The 19,663-nt window shown below is 45.3% G+C and overlaps 1 protein-coding gene and 1 pseudogene across 1 annotated transcript in view; one reads left to right on the top strand and one right to left on the bottom strand.

The window, feature by feature from the left end:
- The window catches only part of LOC140713202 (SH3 domain and tetratricopeptide repeat-containing protein 1-like), a 41,562-nt gene extending 37,016 nt beyond the window's left edge, over nucleotides 1-4,546 (bottom strand). Inside the window, 1 exon segment of the mRNA XM_073022654.1 lies at nucleotides 57-4,546. The gene's annotated coding sequence lies outside the window, so the exon portion shown is untranslated.
- An 11,451-nt stretch (nucleotides 4,547-15,997) lies between these two features.
- Nucleotides 15,998-17,112, top strand: LOC140713201 (uncharacterized; annotated as a pseudogene).
- The last annotated feature ends 2,551 nt before the right edge of the window (nucleotides 17,113-19,663 follow it).

Below are 19,663 nucleotides of genomic sequence, written 5' to 3'. Positions count from 1 at the left end.
TATGTACATCTCAGCATTGATTAATGCAAAAGGTTGGGAACAACCTAAATACTTACCGGTGGACAACCGTGTTTATCTTATGCCAACATCTGTGTTTTTAAAAACAAGACACATAGGCTGGGTGCAGTGGCTCACGTGTGTAATCCCAGCACTTTGAGAGGCTGAGGCAGGTGGATTACGAGGTCAAGATATCCAGACCATCCTGGCCAACATGGCGAAACACCGTCTCTACTCAAAATACAAAACTTATCTGGGCATGGTGGTGCACACCTGTAGTCTCAGCTACTCAGGAGGTTGAGGCAGGAGAACCGCTTGAACCCGGGAGGCGGAGGCTGCAGTGAGCGGAGATCACACCAGCCTGGTGACAGAGCAAGACTCTGCCTTGGAAAAACAAACAAACAAACAAAAACTGGCAAGAGTGATCACAGGGCAGTGATGGGAGTAGAACTGCCTTTCACTCTCCAGAACCTTTTGATTGTCGCTCATATTACCTATTCCAAATATGTGACTACAGCAAATATTTTCAAAGTAACTATGAAAAACTGGGAGAATAATAATATCTAACACACAGGACTGCTGTATAATTAAAGGATGAAAAACATAAAGCACTATCAGAGTTCAAAGGAAGAAAGATTAATTCTAGTTTGGACGTCAGAGCGGGGATCATGTAACAGAAGTATTTCAAGTCTTGAAGGATGGAGAAGATTTAAAGAGGCAGAAGTGTGGAGACGATGTCCCAGATGGAGATAAGAACATAGGCGAAGACGATGAAGAGATGAGAAGGTATAAATTCTAAGTGCAGCTCTCAGTCTGGGCTTCAGAACAGGGCTTAGACAACAAGCTGGAGTGCAAGGCTGATGGTGTGAATGGAAACACGAAACCCAAATTTGCATATCACGCCCCGATCATGAGCCTTGAACGCCAAGCCAGAGAATCTGTCCTCGATCTTAACAATGAAAAATCACTGGGCCGGGTGTGACAGCTCATGCCTGTAATCCAGTGCTTTGAGAGGCTGAGGCGAGAGGACTGCTTGAGGCCAGGAGTTTGAAACCACTCTGGACAACACAGCAAGACTGTCCTTACAAAAAATTTAAAAATTAGCTAGGCAGGATAGCACACCTGTAGTCCCAGCTACTCAGGAGGCTGAGGCGGGAGGATCACTTGAGCCCAGGAATTTAGGGTTACAGTGAGCTGTCATGGCACGCCTGCATTCCAGCCTGAGCAACAGAGCAAGGGCATGTCTCAAAAATCAAATCAAATGAAATAAAATCACTACAAGTTTGTATAGACATAAAGTATAAAATCATACCATATATGATTTAATCCAGCGATATAATATAAATTAGAGGGGGAAAAGAGAAATTAGGAAGCTATTATAAGAAAACAAGACTCAACTAAGACATGAGCAAAGGCCCTCGGCTCACAGCGCTATCTTTATATAAAGGAATGAACTACCACATTTATTTTCATGGCATCACCAACTCAGATACAGGCTACAGTATTCTGGAACCATCTCTGTATCAGTCAAATCAGATGGCCATAATACCATAGGCAAATACCATCAAAAACACCATAGGCTGTGTGGTTTAAGCATTAGTTTATTTCTCACAGCTCTCGAGGCTGGAAGTCCAAGATCAAAGTGTCGGCCGACTCAGTTCCCTGACAGGGACCTCTTCCTGGCTTGCAGACAGCCACCTTTCTTCTTGTTTCCTCACACCAGGACAGTGCGAGCTCTCTGCTTTCTCCTCTTCTTCTTTTTTTTTTTTTTTTTTTTTTGGAGACAGACTCTCGCTCTGTCACCAGGCTGGAGTGCAGTGGCAGAATCTCAACTCACTGCAACCTCCGACTCCCTGGTTCAAGCAACTCTCCTGCCTCAGCCTCCCGAGTAGCTGGGATTACAGGCACGTGCCACCACACCCAACTAATTTTCGTATGTTTAGTAGAAACAGGATTTCAGGATGGTCTCAATCTCCTGACCTCGTGATCTGCCCACCTCGGACTCCCAAAGTGCTGGGATTACAGGTGTGAGCCACCACACCTGGCCTAGTTTCTCTTCTTCTAAGGGCACCAATCCTGTCAGACCAGGGCCTATGCTCATGACCTCATCTAACCCTAATCACCTCCCAAAGGTCCTATCCCCTAATACCATCACACTGGCAGTTAGGGCTCCAGTACAAGAATCTGGGGGAGACATAAACATTCAGTTTGTAACAATGTCTTTTCAATCCTTGAAATCCTTGTTGTTGTTGAAAAAAAAACCCAAATGAGTAGGTGACAAAGTACCTTGTATGTAAACAAGTCAGGACTTTTCATATTTCTGCTAACACATTTAGGTCAATTTAAAATGTCTGATAACAAGAGTCAGAAGCAGAGATAAATGAAAGTTAGTTACTCTGCATTTTAGGCCCACATTGAGCTGTCTTCCAATGACATTGTGGCACAAAGAACACTGCTTTCTATTCCTGGTTTTGTCACCAAAAAAGCTGGAACATTTCCCTGTATTTCCGTTTATCTCTAAAATCACTGGGTCGACCTAGCAGACCTCCAAGGTCCCTTCCATTCACAAATTCCACAAATAACTTCCTACCAACAGAGGCTACACAAATAAACTACACTGACGAAGGGGAAAGCTAACACTAGCAAACAATGAGTTGCACACAAGACAAGACGTATAGAGAAGTGGATCAACCACAAACTGGTGGACGATGAGCCGGCGGTGGATAAAAACACATTCCCTAACGATGGACAGAGAGGCAATGGCGCCGAGGTAGTATTGTTGAAGATTTCCTATTTTACATCTTCAAGATAAATGGCCCAATTGTTTACATTCATTCTGATTAAATGTGAACGTCAAAACTTCCTCCAGGGGACACAGACATCTAAAAACTTCCCAATGTGTCCAATTTGTCACTTGATATTTTTACTGACAAGAAAAATGAGGGGCTGAATATACAAACAGACCATGCCTGATCATATGTAGAAAGACAGAACTCAGATCACAACCTGTAGCTGCCCGCCCAGGAAACCAATCCCCTATCTACAGTCAACAGCCAGGAGGCCAGCCAGGCTAGCACATCAGACAGGAAGCCAGACTGCTCTCTCTCCACAACCCAGAGACTAAACCACAACTCTGTCCACGTGGCCAGGACTTGACTCAAAACTGACAGCCACCCTAATTTTGGCCCCTGTTTCCAGTTAGGATCATTCAGAGAAAGCCAAATATGCCCCTAACCAATCACATAGGACACCCCACTTCTGCACAGCCGCCTCCAGCCCCCACAACAGCCTCCACTGGGAGCCGTTCTTTCCATCCTGAAGCTTCCCCACTCCTCATCCGCCACTCACTTGCATGTCAGTCCCTGCCACACGCAAGTGATGGTGCTGACTTTCTTGCCACAGCAGCTCTGAGAAAGTCGCCTCTGCCTATCTCATGTGGGCGGCTTTCCTTTATTTCCCCCGAAGAATAAGTCTTAAATGAGGGGCTTCTCTATATGGTCAAGCTATACAATTCAGAAGCCCAGCATGGCAGATTCCAAGCCTGGAAAGACCATACACCCCTCAGGTCCTCTTTCCACAAAACACAGCTTCCTTGAGTTCTTCAGTCACTCCCACCAACCAGGGAAGGAACCATGTGTTATGGAAATATCAAGGGCCTTGAAGTGAAACTTCTGGGTTCATCAAGTACTTCATCTTTGCACTTAAGAAATTACATGGCCTTGGTCAGGCGTGGTGGCTCGCACCTGTAATTCAAGCACTTTGGGAGGCCGAGTTGGGCGGATTAACCGAGGTTGGGAGTTCAAGACCAGCCTAACCAATATAGAAAAACTCCGTCCCTACAAAAAATACAAAATCAGCCTGGCATCGTGGCGCATGCCTGTCATCTCAGCTACTCGGGAGGCTGAGGTAGGAGAATCACTTGAACCTGGGAAGCAGAGGTTGTGGTGAGCCGAGATTGCACCATTGCACTCCAGCCAGGGCAAGAAGAGCAAAACTCTGTCTCAAAACAAAACAAAGCAAAACAAAACAAATGACGTGATCTTGAACAATTTTCTTAACTTCTCTAAGCCTCTATCTTCATCTTCAATAACATAATTTTACCTCCAAGATTGCATTAAATGGAATCCCACATGTAAAACAGCTGACAAATATTAGGGGCCTAACAGCTGTGCGCTCCTACTGCTGCCCCACTTTACCCCAAGGGAGAAGCACAGATGTCCTGAAAAAGCCTGTTGATCCCTACACCTCAGCATCCTGGGTTTACACAAGGCACAGTGGCATCCGGAATTACTGGGGTCACCCAAATACAAGACATGTCTTGATTTTTCAACTTAGGTACACGTGGCTTTTAACGTTCACCATATATGATCCATAATTTAGAAGAGATTTTCCTACACTACCCCGTGGTTCTATTTTAGCAGACTTAGATGTGCCATAATAGCTCACTCTTTTAAGCCCTCTTCAGTGTCAAAAACAAAACTTTCATCTGTAACACAGTTATCAGCAGTGAAAGTGGAAAAGGCACCTATGAGTCAAAATGACCCTCTGCCCCACCCCGCCCCACCCTACAAAAAGCTGTTCAGGAGGATTTGGGCTGCTTATGAGAATGCTGTCTGTATTCCCAGGGACAGAAAAATGCCTACCCTGGTTAGAAGCTGCGCTGCTCAACCTCCAGGGTAGAAAGCTCCCCACGCCCTCTACCCAAGGAGAAGAGAAGCAAATGGGGTGGCCAGGCTCCAGGATGTGGACTGTTTAATGTGGTTTCTGCAGTCCAGGTCACCGCCATGGGTGAAGCTCTTCCTTCCTTCTTTTCCACCCAAGTGGCCAAGGTCCTACGGCTGCTGCAGGGCCTCTTCCCTATGAGTCAGCCCAGCCATTCCCCTTCCCCCTTCTTCTTCTTCTTGTTTTTTGAGACGGAGTCTCGCTCTGTCACCCAAGCTGGAGTGCAGTGGCATAATCTTAGCTCACTGCCACCTCTGCCTCCCGGGTTCAAGCAATTCTCCTGCCTCAGCCTCCCAAGTACCTGGGATTACAGGCACCCGCCAACACGCCCAGCTAATTTTTATATTTTTAGTAGAGACGGAATTTGAACTTCTTGGCCAGGCTGCTCTTGAACTCCCGACCTCAGGTGATCCACCTGCCTCAGCCTCCCAAAGTGCTGGGATTACAGGCATGAGGCACTGCGTCTGGCCAAGTCAGCCCAGCCATCCTGACTTTTTGTTCTGGTAAAATTACTCTCTTCCACATCTACCTTCCAAGTAGCTAAATCAGAGATCTGGCCCTTGGGGCAGGCTTGAAGAATCCCTGTTTTTGGTCCTCAAGACGTCCTACCAGGGTCTGCGACAATTCCAAGACTTGTGTTCTTAAAGAGGAAAGAAACCTCACATACACGGCGCTCGCAGAGCTCAGGCGAGCCCGTATCAGAGGCAAGGCTTGGGAGGGCCCTAAGGTTTGGGTGTGCCGTCTATGATAACAGCTAAGAGATCTGAAGCCAGCTGTCTGGGTTCAAACCTCAATTCCAACACCACCGGCTGTGTGATGTTAGACAACGTCCCCAGCCTCTCTGTGGTACAGTTTCCTCACTGTAAAAGGGCCACAATAATAGAGCTGCTCTAAAAATTAAGTGAATTGGTGCATATAACGTATTCAGAACAATGCTTGGCACATGGGGGAGTTCAATAGCCATGTATTGAACAGAGTAACTTAGCAATTAGTAAATATACTCATGCAGGCCAGGCGCGGTGGCTCATGCCTGTTATTCCAAAACTTTGCGAGGTTGAAGCAAGACGGTCACTTGAGCCCAGGATTTTGAGACTAGCATGGGCAACACAGCAATATTCCATCTCTAAAACTGTGTGTAACATACAGGTCTATATACACTCAAATGTTCACAGTGTATTTATAGTATACAAAATAGCTGGAAAACAGACTTAACTATTCACAATGGTTACTTCTAGAGAAGGGAGAATGCAAATTTCAGCTTTTTACCCCACACATATATTCTTGTATCATCTGAAATATTTAAGCAAATTGTATGTATACATTTGCCCCGAAACACATAGCAGAATAATGTAGTTTTGACTCAAAATCTTCAAATCGTGATGGAATTGTCCTGTGAAAGTAAAGTTATAGAGATGAAAAGCCTCCCTCCAGCCTAAATGCTCTTTCATATGACCTATATTACACAAACCAATGCAGACACCCCAATCCTTTCCCCACTGTCATAAGAATTTTTCAGTGAACTGCATTCCCCTTTACAAACTAGATGATACTTAGAGTTACCAGGCAAGAACGTGGATCCAGTTCTGCTTTTTCAAAGCCCAATGTTCCTCCCATAATAGCAATGCATTCTTCAACCGGTCAACTGCCCCCAACACCTGAGCTCTCTGTTGTACACAACTCAACGAGGCCTGGGAGAAAACAGGTGCAAATTTCACTTACTCAGTAACAACACATCCCACCTGATTCCTCTGCTGGGCTAGTTCTCAAGTCGTCTTTTTCTAAGCTTTCATTCGGCTCTACCACACATACCTAGGCTGGGTAAAACACTTTACCAAGTTTTTTTTTTCCGAGACGGAGTTTCACTCGGTCGCCCACGCTGGAGTGCAGTGACGCCATCTCGGCTCAGAAGCCAGCGCCCGGGTCCATGCAGTCCCCTCCGCGGCAGACGCGGGGAGCCGGGGAGCAGTGGGGACCGGCCCCCACCCGCAGGGCGACCGGGACCCCCGCGCAGGCCCACGCGGTATCGCAGTAGGCGCGAAGCCCCCGGTGCCACCCGACGCCGAGACAAAGCCCAGGCGCAAGGACCTCGCATCCTGACTTCGGACCCTGCGGAATCCAACTCGGAGCCGCCACGCCCGGGGCAGAGACCCCCGCCCGGTCCGGAGACCCCGTCGCCCGGTCTCACCTCAGTCCACCGGCTCACAGCGCCTGCTCCTCGCCGCGGCGCCTGGGCCGACTGGAGCGCAGCTGAGTAGCCTACAGAGCGGAGGCAGCCTCAACAATGGAGTCCCGGGGCGGGGCCGCCGCTGCCGCTTCAGCGCGTGTTCTCCGCTCAGGATCCGGTTCGGAGCAAGGAGCTGCAGCTGGCGCGGGGCTGCGGCCTGGACACACACCGCGCAGGTGCACAGGGCCCCGCCTGCCGCCCGCCGCCCCGCCCGCCGCCCCACTCCCAGCGGAGGCAGGCGCCCAGGGCCCGCCCCCCGGCCAATGGAGAGCGAGCTGCACGGAGAGGGCGGGGCCTGGGGGAACAAATGGAGGTTGGGCGGGAAGGCGCTGGGACTGGGCATACCGAGTCCCGCGGGAGGACTGGACCCAAGAGCTGACCGGATCCTGGCCTTCTAGAAGACCCAGCTCAGCGTCCACCTGCAGTCTGGTCTACAGGACGCGCTCATCTCAAGCCCAGAACTCAGGCTTTTAGGGCAGAGAGCGAGAGACAGGCTTGCTTTACAAAAAGTGAAACAGAGGTCCAAGGAATAGGATTGCCTGCTGCCGGAAGTCACATAGTCCCATTCACTCGTTCACCTTGCCATTCAGCAAACATTTGGAAGCACGTATGGTGGGCGTTAGGACTGAAGAAGGTCCGGGCGCTGTGGCTCGCGCCTGTAATCCCAGTACTTTGTGGGGCGGAGGCAGGTGGATCACTTGAGGCCAGGAGTTCGAAACCAGCCTGGCCAACAAGATGAAACCCCACCTCTGCTAAAAATACAAAAACTTAGCCGATCGTGGTGGCGCGTACCTGTGGTCCCGCTACTGGGAAAGCTGAGGCAGGAGAATCGTTTGAACCCGGGAGGTGGAGGTTGCAGTGAGCTTAGATCGTGCCACTGCATGTGCTCCAGCCTGGGCCACAGAGTGAGACTCTGTCTCCAAAAAAAAAAAAAAAAAAAAAAAAAATTAATAGATGGGAAGTAGAAGTGAACTTAGGCCTTCCCTGAAGGAGCTCGGCTAAGGAGTACCTGAAATGTCTCTGCATCTCTTTAAGGTCTGATAAAGGAACCAGGAGCGAGCACTAATCACTTCCCTTTCCTGCCTCAGAGCTTTCATGTGTTTGCTGTTCCCCACCCGAAATGCCAAGTACCAATGGTATTTATTTATTTATAGAAATGGGATCTCCCTATGTTGCCCAGGGTGGTCTCAAACTCCTGGCCTCAAGCTATCCTCTCGTCTCAGCCTCCCAAAGTGTTGGGATTACAGGCATGAACCACTGTCCCCAGCCCTGATCGTCTTTAAAACCTCTTTCCTCATCTTATTTGAGATTCCTGCTTCATGTGCCCCCACACCGTTGGTTTTTCTGTACTTCCGTAGCTGCTCTGCCCAACTTGTATATGTCTGGGCTCAGGCCAAATGCCCTTCCATTTGCAGTGCGCACTGCCACAGAAAATCTCATGCCCTTCCGGGCTTCACAAACCATCCACATGCTCTGCTGCCAGCCAGAGACATCCATCCCAGTCAGATGCCCAGCCCTGACCTTTCCCAAAGCCCCAGCTGGACAGAGGGAAGCATCTCAAATTTTCCAAAACAGAGTGCTTTATTAGTGCCCTAACCTGCTCATCCACATTCTTGTGATTCTCTGTAAACAGCCCCTCCATCCACCCAGCTGCTCAGGTGAAAATCTCAAATCCTCCTCCAGTCCTTCCTCCCTGAACCTCTCATGCAGCCCTCTGCCTTCCTAGGACACTGAGAACCCCTCACTCCCAGCACCAGCTGGGGTGCTGTCTGAGTCGCTGCCACCCACTTGGCATGGAGTGTGACCTCTCGCCCAGTGTGGTGGCTTACGCGTATAGTCACAGCGCTTTGGGAGGCTGTGGCGGGCAGATCGGTTGAGGCCAGGAGACTGGGACCAGCCTGGTCAATACAGTGAAACTAAAATACAACAATTAGCCAGGCATGGTAATGCGTGCCCATCGTCCCAGCTCCCCTACCCAGGAGGCTGAGGCAGGAAAATTGCTAGAACCTGGGAGGCAGTGGTTGCAGTGAGCCAACATCACACCACTGCATTCCAGGCTGGGCAACAGAGTGAGACTCTGTTGTAAGCTAAAAAAAATAAATAAATAAATAAATAAAAATTAAAAAACACACACACACACACACACAAAAAAACAAAAACAAAAACAAACAAACAAACAAAAATACAAAAAACGAAGAAGAAGGAGAAGTGTGACATCTCTAAGGCAAGGCAGTGTCCCACTCTGATTCACTTCCATGTGCAAAGCAGGACCTTCACCATGAAGGCACTCACTCAGGGATGCTGCTGGGATGGGTGGATGCACAGTTAAGGTCTTCATGGTGGCTGGGGCTAACCCCATCCCCATCGCTTATTCCCACAGACACCTGTACACTCATCACTCCCACGCTCACACCCACCACTGAAAGCCTGGCCCCTAATCTGATTTGCCTAACAAGCTCCCCAGATGAACAACACATGCTTCCCTACCTCTCCCCTGCTAGGGCCCCACCGTGTTCTGGGATGTACTCAGGGATCAGGAGAACAAAACCTCAGGGAGTGAAAGGACATTCCAGGATGCAGGCCTCTGCATCCCCCTTCATGCCCTCTCCCCTGCCTGACACACCCTCACCCCTGTACCTGGCCAACTCCTACCAACCCTTAAATTCTCACCAAGTTCAGTGGTGGCAGCCACACCCTAAAGTGACTGACCCCCCAATAACCTATGCCCTTGCATAGTCTTCCTGACCTTGGGTACGAGCAAACCGGTGACTGGCTTCTAACCCATAGAGCCTGGCAAAAGCAATGGGATGTCACTGTCACAGTGCATCACCTTCGCACACTAGAAAGGAAGGTTCCGCCTGCAGGCGCTCCAGGAAGGAGATGCTGTGCTGAGAAAGGACCTTTGGAGGGGCCCCGTAGGCAAGGAAGCAAAAAGCTGGGCCCTTGCCAAGCGGGTCTGAGGAAATGAATTCTGCCAGTAACCTCAGCGGGCCTGGAAATGGATTCTGCCCTGGTGGAGCCTCAGATGAGGATGCAGCCCAGCTGCTTGGCGTGAGATCCCAAACACAGGATCCGCTAAAATATGCTCAACTACTAGCTTGCCAAAATTGGCTTAAAGTTGTGTGTTGTTTTAAGCTTCTCAGTTGTTAGTTTTTGCCTACGAAAGTGTTAAAATGTGAGACAATAACTTAGGTCCCCTCCCCATCACACACATTCTTCTTTCTGGCATTCATCATAATTCTACTTATTGATTGAAAATCTCCCTCTTGACTGGGTGCAGTGGCTCAGGAGTTCCAGACCAGCCGGGCCAACATGGTGAAACCCCATCTCTACTAAAAATACAAAAATTAGCTAGACGTGGTGGTGCAATCCTGTAATCCCAGCTACTCGGAAGGCTGAGGCAGGAGAATTGCTTGAATCCAGAAGGCAGAGGTTGCAGTGAGCCGAGATGACACCATTGCACTCCAGCCTGAGTGACAAGAACAAAACTCTGTCTCAAAAAAAAAAAAAAAAAAAAAAAATTGTCTCTTGCCACTAGCATGAAGGTCCCATGAGAAGAAAAGTGGAAACTCTTGCTCATAACAGTGTCCCAAATGCCCAGCACCGTGTAGTTCTAGGGCAGTGGGTCGATGGTGGAAGCTTCTGGTTGAAGGGCCCAGCTGGCCCTCCCAGCTGCCTTCTCCCTGGTGAGGTTCCGTTATAGAGAACAGAATAGTTCCTTGCCTTTCCAGAGTCCCTCTTAGTGGGGATCGGCCAAGTGACATTGTCTTGCCCCGGGAGACATAATTGGAAGTTGGCTGAAAGGTTTCTAGCCGTGGTGTGCTGGGGCGATTTGAACCAGGACATGAGAGCTGACCATCCATTGTTCAGGAATTCTGCAAGTTGATTGTTCAACACATTCAGTACTTAAAAATATCAAATAATATGAACTCGCAATTTAAAAATGCATTAGACCAGATGCAGTGGCCCACGTCTAACACATTGGAAGCCTGAGGCAGGAAGATCACTTGAGCCCAGGAGTTCAAGCCCAGCTTAGGCAAAAAAGGAAGACCCTGTCTCCACAAAAAATGATAAAATTAGCTAGGCATGGTGGTGTGTGCATCCAATCCTAGCCACTCAGGAGGCTGACGTGGGAGGATCCCTTGAGCCATCTGTTCAAGGCTCCAATGAGCTATGATAGTGCCACTGCACTCCAGCCTGGGTGACAGAGCCAGACCCTATCTCAGAAATAAACATATTTCATATATTAATAAATTTATAATAAATGTATATTTATATACACATTTATGTATTGTAATTATATATTTAGACATAAATACATATTTCTTGCTTTATTTATTTATTTATTTATTTTGAGACGGAGTTTAACCCTTCTCACCCAGACTGGAGTGCAATGACGCAATCTAGGCTCACTGTAACCTCCACCTCTGGGGTTCAAGTGATTTTCCTGCCTCAGTCTCCTGAGTAGCTGGGATTACAGGCACGCACCACCACACCTGGCTAATTTTTGTATCTTTAGTAGAGATGGGGTTTCCCCATGTTCTCAGGCTAGTCTCAAACTCCTGACCTCAGGTGATCTGCCTATCTCGGCCTCCCAAATTGCTGGAACGACAGGTGTAAGCCACTGTGCCCAGTCTATATGATATATTTATATATTATAATTATGTATATTAATTTTATATAATTATATATAAATATAAAAACTTCCTTGCCTTCTCTTGTTTCTACCTACAGTCAGTCCCATGACTTCAAATACTATCTACATGTAATAATTATAAATGTATATTATATATACACATATATATATTTTTTTTTGAGACGGAGTCTCGCCCTGTCGCCAGGCTGGAGTCCAATGGTGCAGTCTCAGATCACTGTAACCTCTGACTCCCGGGTTCAAGCGATTCTCCTGCCTCAGCCTCCCAAGTAGCTGGGCTTATAGGCACCCACTACCACGTCCAGCTAATTTTTGTATTTTTAGTAGAGACAGGGTTTTGCCATGTTGGCTAGGTTGGTTTTGAACTCTTCACCTTAATTGATCTCCCTCCTCGGCCTCCTAAAGTGCTGGGAATACAGGCGTGGGCCACCTTGGCCAAAATATTTTTCTGTTTCCAAGCATTTTACATGAGAGGAAAGTGGAGAATAAATCATCTGACACTCTACTGTAAAAGAAATATTTGTGCCTCCCTTCTTTTCATCTTTCCTAAGTGTACATATTACCAAAATGTCTTTAGGTTGAGGTCCCTCCGTGAAAACTTTACAGGGTGTTGTGTCCTCAGCCACCCTCCTGTCTTTCCCTAGTCCTGGAATTTTAAAACTGTCTGGGGATGACCCAGGATACCCACAGTGGCCATGTCTATTGGAGGGTCTAGTGACTATCAGCCCCGGGGTCATCTCATCGCCAAGGACAGCCTGAGGTAGGGGGTAGAGTCGCTCAGGGGAGCAGCTGGATGCTCTTGGCCTTAGAGGAATCTCTTGGTATAGTTTTATCTAAAATGGTGACCCCTTAGGATTATTAAAATTTTAGGACATTAAAATGAATGGACAATTCAACGTAATGTCATTAAAGTTAGGTCATTAAAACTGTTCCTCCAGCCAGAGCTTTTATTCCTTGGAGACACAATGATGGTCTGCCAATGGGATACTGATATTGAGAGGAAAAGGTAGAAATGATTTCTGCTCTCTAGATTGTCTCAGACTTGTGAAGAGAGAAAAACTGTCCCAAAGGACAAGTAAAACCCACCCCAGAGAGGATGTGCAAGAACCTGAACATTAAAATGCACTGAAGGCGCACAGGAGGACAAAGAGCAGTGCCAGTGCCTCCTGGGTGATCACTGAGCACTTTACTGAACAGGATGGGTGTCCCGAGGGACAGAATGGCCTGCCGTGACACTTACAAAGGTCTGTGTTGGAGTCAGCACTGCCTCTCCCTGAGTTTGTTACCTTGAAAAGGCTTGTCTGCTTATTTGTGTTCCAGTTTTTCATTGGCTGTAAGATACATTTTATCAGTACAGCTTGAAAGATAAACATACTATTTCCAAAGAGGCAAGGTAAAATGGTGTATTTTATTTGCTAAAAATTCATATTTATTTCTTCCCCAGAGTGAGTGTAGTAAGTTTTAAAGGTGTGTTCTTTTTAAGGGTAATTTCAAATGGAATTGTAGGACTTAGCTTTATCAACGTTACTGGTGAAATAAAAGTGTGATAGATAAATTGATGATTTACAAAGATTCACCAAAATGTCAGTTTCCTTCTTGTAGCATGGTGAAGAATTTATGACAGTGGACACATCTGTATCCTCTTATCTGGATATTCGAGGGTTTTGTTTTGTTTTGTTTTGTTTTTGGAGACACTGTCTTGCTCTGTAGCCCGGCTGAAGTGCAGTGGCGCCATCTCTGCTTACTGCAACCGCCGCCTCCCGGGTTCAAGTGATTCTCCTATGTCAGCTTCCCGAGTAACTGGGATTATAGGCACCCACTACCACACCCAGCTAATTTTTGTATTTTTAGTAAACAGGGGCTTTTAGGCCTGACACAGTGGCTCAGGTCTGTAATCCCAGCCCTTTGGGAGACCAAGGTGGGCCGATCATGAGGTCAGGAGTTCCAGAGCAGCCTGACCAACATGGTGAAACCCTGTCTCTACAAAATATACAAAAAAATTAGCTGAGCCTGGTGGCAGGCACCTGTAATCCCAGCTACTCGGGAGGCTGAGGCAAGAGAATTGCTTGAATCCGGGAGGTGGAGGTTGCAGTGAGCCAAGATCTTGCCATTGCACCCCAGCCCAAGCGACAATGGGAGACTCCGTCGCAAAAAACCAAACAAACAAACAAACAAACAAACAAACAACAGAAAGACAGGGTTTTGATAAGTTGGCCAGGCTGATCTCAACCTCCTGACCTCAGGTGATCGCCCTCCTCAGCCTCCCAAGCTGCTGGGATTACAGGCATGAGCCACCATGCCCTGCCCATTGTATTTTCTTTTTATTCCCTAAATTTTAATATGTTTGAGTTTGTCTGTTCCTTCATCACTTTTTTCTTACATAAAAGAAATTCTGCCTAATCCTTCATAAAAAAAATCTTCCTGTAACTTCTGAAAGTGTTCTGGTTTTATCTCTCATATTTGAATGTATAATAAGTTGATTATGGCTCACGGAATAGAGAAGAATGCAATGCATTTTCCCAAGTAGATGCCAGCCTGGTTTGCCTCATATTTTAAAGTGCATGTGATTTCTTTTTCTATTCTACAGTGCCTACTCTATCATTCCTCAACTCTCCATATAAATGCTGGGTCATTAAGACTTTCTTTTCCCTTGGTCTGCTTGCTCATCTCTCTGCTAATACTGTGCTGTCCTGAATATTTTCATCTGAAAATCTTAGAAGTATGTTAGACAAGCCATCCCTCTTTTTTTAGATGACTAAAAATCATTAGACATTTGTCATTTTTACTACGTATAAAAAAGTACTTTTTCTTGCCTAAAAACAACCTGATTTGGGAATTTATGTGATTTCATAGGAATAGCATCTGGAAGTGATGACATTAATGTCATTTTAAAAAACGTGTGTCATATTTCCTCTTATTCTTTTCTGCCTTCACATTGTGCAATAGAAATTTTTTAAATTGTTCTATTAGTATTGTCAAATATCAATTATTGGTTTTATTTACTACTCAATTAAATTTAATGAGCCTACTCTGTCTTGGTGTAATCACATGGAATGGGCTCAACTCCCCAGTTAACAAGTGACAGCACGTGTAAAATATTGTCTACCAGGGAAACTCATTGAACACTTAGTGTTCAGACAGTGTTTTGGTGTCTGGTTCCCTAAGCACCACTGCAGTGACACAAAATAATAGACGTTCAGCAGAAAAAGTTTTGGCAAATACATTGCATAAGCCATTTACATGCAGTGAGTCATTCTTATTAGGGTTGGTGGAATCCCTTTCAAAATGTAAGTTACTAATACAAAGATGGAACTTTGCGAGCAGACGTTTTTAAGAATAAGTAGTCTCAGGACTGATAATATTAACTCCCTTATGCACATCAGGTAGGACTTTATTATGACAGATACTAGAATTGTACAAAGTGAAGTTAAAAGGTAACTCCTAGCAGCACATCTTACTCCCTGGATTCTCTAATAAGATGGGTGTTTCTACTTTGCTGTTGCCTTTTTGAATAGTTCGATTCTAGCATTCGTACTGCTGTGTGGGAGGGAGTATGTGTGAACAGAGTAAGAGTTCTGACAATCAAGGCACAAAATAAATGCTTGGAAATTTTAGAATCATGTAAACAGCTTATGGATTGAGTACAGATTCCCAGTGCTGTCAGTCTCACCCATCCTTCTATCCACATGTGTGGAATGTTCTAGGACTCCATGGCTTTTGAGGATGTGGCTGTGAACTGTACCCAGGAGGAATGGGCTTTGCTAGATTCTTCTCAGAAGAATCTCTGCAGAGAAGTGATGCAGGAAACCTGCAGGAACCTGGTTTCTGTAGCTGAGAATGACAAAACATTTCACTTAATTACAGAAGTATTTCCCTATCACCAGTGCTATTTGTGATTTGGAATGGCGCAAGGGAATGATTTGGTGAAGAAATCAGGCATGGGCACTGTGTACAATGAACATTAAATCTAGTAATGTTTCTATAGTTTGTAATAATTCATGATAATTTTGTGGGTCTGTATTTTAGGAAACAAACGGAAAGACCAGAATATTGAAGATCACTTCGAAAAACCTTGGAAAGATATAAGATAATTTGCACGGAGAAGAGGAAATAAAGTCCTCTGAAGGAATCTTAGCTTGTCATGAACTTAAAAGCAAGCGATCAAAACAAATGAGAGTCACTTGAAATTTATTTCTTTTTAGAAAAATTTCACCCAAAATGCAATGTACTTCAGTGTAGCAGTCAGTGTTTGGAAAACAGTTTACTTGAAAATAGTACTACAAAACTGTGTACATGAATGTTACTAATTTGGACATAGCCATGCAGGTGGTAGCTGTGTTTTCAGTAGTAACCCATTTACTTTCCAATAATTCAATCATGGCAAAAAAAAAAAAAAAAAAAGCATTTTCCTTGGTATTGGTAGCAGTGTAAGTCCAAGACCTATTAGTAAGTAGAAAGTTATTAAACCAAGCAATAATTATGTGCTTTACATTTTTTTTACAGAAATCATATGATACAGAGACTGTGTGAAAACAAAGACGGTAGTCAGTATGGACAGTTGTCAGCCAAATTCCAAAGCTTGATCTGAATGAGAACATTTCTGCTGGATTAAAACAATGTGAATGAAGTATTTGTGGAAAAGTCTTTGTACGTCATTCCCTCCTTAACAGGCACATCTTAGCTCACTCAGGATACAAACCATATGGAGAGAAGCAATATAAATGTGAACAGTGTGGGAAACTCTTCGTTTCTGTTCCAGGTGTTAGAAGACACAAGATAATGCACAGTGGAAATCTAATTATAAATGTACGATATGTGGGAAAGCTTTTTATTTTCTCAATTCATTTGAAAGACATCAGAGAACTCACACAGGAGAAAAACCCTATAAATGTAAACAATGTGGTAAAGCGTTCACTGTTTCCGGTTCTTGTCTAATACATGAACGAACTCACACTAGAGAGAAACCCTACGAATGTAAGGAATGTGGAAAAACATTCTGATTTTCTTGTTCTTTTAAGACGCGTGAAAGGACTCACACAGGAGAAAGACCCTATAAATGTACCAAATGTGATAAAGCCTTCAGCTGTTCCACTTCCCTTCGTGACCATGGAAGCATTCATACTGGAGAGAGACCTTATGAATGTAAACAATGTGGCAAAGCCTTTAGTCATTTGAGTTCCCTTTGTAACCATAGAAGCACTCATACGGGAGAGAAAGCCTATGAATGTAAACAATGTGACCAAGCCTTCAGTCGTCCCAGTTCCCTTCACCTCCACGAAAGAATTCATACTGGAGAAAAACCCTATGAATGTAAGAGATGCGGTAAAGCCTACATTCGTTCCAGTCATCTTACTCGCCATGAAAGAAGTCATGATATAGAGGCTGGGTGTAGTGACTCAGCCTATAATCCCAGCACTTTGGGAGGCCAAGGAGTGTGTATTGCTTGAGCCCAGGAGTTCATAACCAGCCCGGATTAAAACAGCGTGAAACAACCTGGGCATCAAGGTGAAACCCTGTCTCTAGAAAAAATAAAATAATGCCGGGCACGGTGGCTAACACCAGTTACCCGGGAGACTGAGGCAGGAGAATGGCGTGAACCTGGGAGGCAGAGCTTGCAGTGAGCCGAGATCGCACCAGTGCACACCAGCTTGGGCGACAGAGCAAGACTCCGTCTCAAAACAAATAAATAAAAATAATTAGCTGGGCATGGTGGCACATTTCAGTTGTCTTAGTTCTTTTTCAAGGACATAAAAAGCAATGGGGGGTTGGGGGAAAGCCCTGTGCATGCGGATCACGAGGTCAGGAGATCGAAACCATCCTGGCCAACATGGTGAAACCTCGTCTCTACTAAAAATACAAAAAGCAGCTGCGTGTGGTAGCATATGGTTGTAATCCCAGCTACTCAGGAGGCTGAGGCAGGAGAATCACTTGAACTCAGGAGGCGGAGGTTTCAGTGAGCCGATACTGTGCCACTGCACTCCAGCCTGGCGACAGAGTGAGAATCCATCTCAAAATAAACAAACAAATAAATAAAGCCCCTTGAATGTAAGAAATGTGGTAAAACATTTACTCTTTCCCATTCCCTCATAAACATGAAAAGGCTCACACTGCAGAGGAACCTTAAGAATGTAGGAAATGTGGCCAAGCCTTCAGATTTTCCTGTTTTTGAAGATTTGGGAGGTCTCAGACTGGAGAAAAGCCTTTTGAATCTAAATTTGTGGTAAGGCCTTCAGTTGTGTTAGTTCCATATGAAGACATCAGCTCAGTCCTGAGAAAAACCCTATGAATGTCCAGAATGTGGGAATGTTTCATTTCTCTCATACCCACTCAAGGACCTATGAAAATGCACACTGTAGCTGGCTGGACCTTGTAAATACAAGAACGTACACAGGATTAAGACTCTAATAGTTTAGAAACTGCAAGAATATTTTCAGTTTTCACATTTAATTGAAACGTCATGTGAAAACTCCCACAGGAAAGAAGTTCTATAAGTGAAGCTTTTCTAATTTGGAAAGCCTGATGCAAGTTAGTTATCGAGTAGTGCTTGAAAAAATGTATGAAATGTTACACAAGTTACAAGTATATTGTTTTTTCCGTGGCTCATTCTTAAAGAGTCTTGAGTATGTATTTCACGTTGTTTTGCAGGGAACCCTTGAGGTGAGAGTTCTGTAAATGCTCTTTAAGCAGTAGTACTTGAGTTTCATAGATAATGATATTGTTTGTTGGTAGAATTCTTGTCTATTGATTTGATAATGTGCTGGATTCATGGTTGAATTTTGATGTTTTTCTAACATGGAGGTAAGTTTAATTTTTTTCTTTCATTATTAACTTTTTTTGAGATGGAGTCTCACTCTGTTGCCCAGGTTGGAGTGCAGTGGTGCGATCTCAGCTCACTGCAACCTCCACCTCCTGGGTTTAAGCGATTCTCCTGTCTCAGCCTCCTGAGTACCTGAGACTACAAGCGCCCACCACTACGTCCAGCTAATTCTTTGTATTTTTAGTGGAGACAGGGTTTCGCCATGTTGGCTAGGCTGGTCTTGAACTCCTGACCTCATGATTTGCCCTCCTCGGCCACCCAACATGCTGGGATTACAGGCATGAGCCACCACACCTGGCCAGGTAAGTTTCATTTGTATGTATTGCCCTGTGATTAATGGACCAGTGAATAATGATTGGCAATTGTTGGGATAGCCTTACTAGCCTCATTTGGAAAATTTTGATTATCCCTTGTTCATTATACACATTCCACCTTTCCTTGTTAAAGGAAAAACTACTCTTGATGTAAAGATGTTTATTTTTTGCTAATAATGAGTTGGTATTAATTCCTAAGTACATAAAGTTTACCATAGAGTATCATCTCGTGAGTTCTTTGCATCTGTTGCCCTTTATTCTTTATTATTTCTGTCTGTTATTTGGATCGTTCACTTTGAATGAAGGAGAGTGGACTGTCATAGGACGATACATTGTAACCAATCTGAGGGAGGAAGCATTCAGTCTCTCAGTCACATATGATAACATTGGGCTTTTCATCGATGCCTTTGGTATTGTAGTAGATCGTATTACACCATTATGGTATGATGGTTTATATATTGTATTTTAGAGTATTACAGTCTTACCAGTCAGTGTCTCATGATTCAGTTCCCTACCAGCCAACAGACAAACCAATCACATACTCCTGTAGGAACAAAGGAACATCTTCGGCCGGGCGTGGTGGCTCACGGCAGTAATCCCAGCACTTAGGGAGACTGAGGCGAGTGAATCACGAGGTCAGGAGATCGAGACCATCCTGGCTAAAACGGTGAAACCCCGTCGCTACCAAAAATACAAAAAATTAGCCACGCGTGGTGGTGCGTGCCTGTAGTCCCAGTTTCTAGGGAGGCTGAGGCAGGAGACGGGCATGAACCCGGGAGACAGAGCTTGCAGTGAGCCGAGATCACACCACTGCACTCCAGCAAGGGTGATAGAGCGAGATTCTGTCTCAAAAAAAAAAAAAAAAAAAAGGAAAATCCTCACTTTTTTAATGTGATACCACTCTCTGCTCCCAAGTTAATCCCTGTTTGGGGCTG

The sequence above is a fragment of the Chlorocebus sabaeus genome, chromosome 13 (genome assembly GCF_047675955.1).
Source record: "Chlorocebus sabaeus isolate Y175 chromosome 13, mChlSab1.0.hap1, whole genome shotgun sequence".
NCBI classification, from domain to species: domain Eukaryota; kingdom Metazoa; phylum Chordata; class Mammalia; order Primates; family Cercopithecidae; genus Chlorocebus; species Chlorocebus sabaeus.
This window is presented reverse-complemented; position numbering and strand designations above follow the sequence as displayed.